General features: G+C 40.0%; 1 protein-coding gene across 1 annotated transcript in view; it reads left to right on the top strand.

Annotated features, from left to right (window-relative positions):
- Nucleotides 1-671: 671 nt before the first annotated feature.
- LOC106869042 (uncharacterized) overlaps nt 672-3,005 on the top strand; it is a 30,588-nt gene continuing 28,254 nt past the window's right edge. Inside the window, exon 1 of the transcript XR_001409361.2 lies at nt 672-1,084. The gene's annotated coding sequence lies outside the window, so the exon portion shown is untranslated. The remainder of the gene's footprint in view (nt 1,085-3,005) is intronic.

The following is a 3,005-nucleotide window of genomic DNA, read 5'->3' on the forward strand; positions in this document are numbered from 1 at the left end:
TTCAGAATGTCCAGAAGAGGCATCGACGTGTCCCTCAAAGCAAGAAAGATTCTAGAGACGTATTGCCAGAGTTCAAGAAAGTTTGTGCGGCAAACAGGAATTTCAAAATCAAGTGTCGATCGCATTTTGAATTGTCATTGGAAAAGTTACACTCCAAGAATGGTCCATGCTCTCAATGAGGGTGAACCAGACTGAAGAGTGGAATTTTGCTAGATGTGTAAAAGATGCACACTTCCCAATAAAGATTGATGAAGCTACAATTACATTTACCTGGGACCTGTAAATCAGCATATTACGGAGAAATATCACATTAATTTACCAGGTGTGACTGTATGGTGCGGTTTATTATCAAAGAGATTAACTGGACCAGTTTTTATTTTTAACGGTACTGTGACTAGTTCTATTTCTTATTTCTTTATTGCCCACAAGGGGCTAAACATAGAGGGGACAAACAAGGACAGACAAACAGATTAAGTCGATTACATCGACCCCAGCGCATAACTGGTACTTAATTTATCGACCCCGAAAGGATGAAAGGCAAAGTCGACCTCGGTGGAATTTGAACTCAGAACGTAACGGCAGAAGAAATACTGCTCATCATTTCGCCCGACGTGCTAACGGTTCCGCCAGGTCGCCGCCTTCTCGTTCTATTTTTATGAACTTGCAGCGACAGATATGCCAAGCATATATGAAATCTTTGAAGATGTGAAATTTTATTTCCAGTAAGATGGGGCACCCCCACACTATCATGGCAATGTAAAAAGCCTACTTCGATGAGATTTTGCCAAACATATCGATTGGATGAAGAGACTCAGAGTCTCCACATTCACACCTCTGGACTTCTTTTATGGGGACACTTCAGGGATAAAGTTTATGGGCATAAGACTGCCGAAGGTCGACGAATCTAAGGTAACTATTGAAAGAGAAAGTTCATAAATAGCGGACGAAATGTTTCCTGATGTTTTCGACGCCATTGCTTCGCGTTATTAGCAGTGCCTCTACAAGAACGGTCATCAGTTTGAAAACAGGCGTTCATGGAAAAAAGATTTTATGAAATGTAATTTTTTTCAATCTACAGAGAAAGGTAAATTTGACAAAAAAATTTATATCAACTACATAGGTTCACACACACACACACACACACACACACACACACACACACACACACACACACACACACACACACACTATCACACACGCACGCACAGTTTATAAGGAATAAATCAGAACAATAAAGAGTAAACGTAGATAGAAGAATAGAGACAGGAGAACTTTTATTCTCCTGTCTATATTCTTCTATCTGCTGTTTTAATCTTTATTCATCTATCTACTATTTTATTCCTTTATAAACTGTGAGTCTCCCTGTCTTTCATACATACTCAACGTGTCTCTGATGACTGAATACCCAGTGTACGGACATGCCAGCCGATCACTTGGGATATCCCAGAAACAGCTGTAAGACTTCAAATTCACCTTACCCTAAATCATAATAAATGACTTGAAATACACGTCCTACTTTGGGTCTTGTTGTCCTTTTCCTCTAATATAATATATACCTGCAAAACCAGAAGCCTACTACGGATCCCTAGCCCCAGCCTCAGCCGTAAACTTGGAACCTAACGGATGACCAATTATAGCACTTACTCAGCATACCTATTCGTTTAGATTACCAATAAACTAAACCCCTCATATTCTCTCTCTCTCCCTCTCCCCCTCTCTCTATATATATATGTATAAAAATTTTTTGGACTAATTGGTATATGTCAATTAGTTTGTTGATGTGTTGAACAAAGCACTGGCACAGTTTGGGTTACCTGGTGTCACCCACAGTTGGGGTATATTTCCGTTGGATCTAGTTCAGGAATTCCGCAGTGTTGAGATAATTATCGATTAAGGAAACAGAAGATGGATTTGGTATTAGTCTTTTTCCAGTACGATGATTGTTTCGACCCGTCCTGCAACCGTGCTCCATGGGTCGGATGCTGTGCATCATGTGGTGCTGCATCAGTTTCGCAGTCTGAGTCGGGTCAGGTACACGTGTACATAAAGTGGTGTCCCGCTGAAATATTGAGTTCAGGGAATCATGCTGGTTTTTTTTCATAGCAAATAATTGTAAATATAAACGTATAAACTGTAGAAAAGAGAAAGTATACAAGAACGTGTATGGGGGGAAAATATAGATAGGGTGAGACCTGTTAAAGAAGGATTAGATTGTATTAAGAGAGGGAGGAGTACTACACTTGTTAACATGGAGGAATGTGTACAGACACACACACACATACACACACGCAGGGACATAGACACCCACTCTCACCTTGAGCCACGTACGTCGTAAAGTCTTACAGTCCTACTATTTATGATCGGGAAATGAAGAGAGTAAAGATCTGTCATATATGAGGTTGTTTGTTATGGCTGCTCGGAAAGTGACCATTGGTTTCGCACCTACAAAGTGTGTGGCTGTATAGGCGAGTCGTCGGACTGAAATGACCACTTGAGTCTTATGAGTCGCCTAATGATGTAGAGTGTGTCTCTTTTTCGGACACAGGAAATTCTGACCGATATGCATGTATGTATGTATGTATGCATGTATGTTTGTAAGTATGCATGTATGTATGTATGTATGTATGTATGTATGTATGTATGCATGTATTCATGTATGCTTGTATGTATGTGTGTATGTAGGTATGTATGCATGTGCGTATGTATGTATGTATGTATGTATGTATGTATGTACGCATGTATGTATGTACGCATGTATGTGTGTGTATGTGTATATGTATGTATGTACGCATGTATGTGTGTGTATGTGTGTATGTACGAATGTGAGATGTTCGTTGGGTGTGTATATGTGTGGGGATGATATGAAGTGAAGTGTTGTGGGTCAATTGTTGTCTTACTACAATGTGGGTGAAAATAGCAGTAGGAGTTTTATATCTACTACATAGGTTCACACATACACGCACACACACACACACACACACACACACACACACACACACACACAC

This window comes from Octopus bimaculoides, chromosome 4 (genome assembly GCF_001194135.2).
Source record: "Octopus bimaculoides isolate UCB-OBI-ISO-001 chromosome 4, ASM119413v2, whole genome shotgun sequence".
NCBI lineage: Eukaryota > Metazoa > Mollusca > Cephalopoda > Octopoda > Octopodidae > Octopus > Octopus bimaculoides.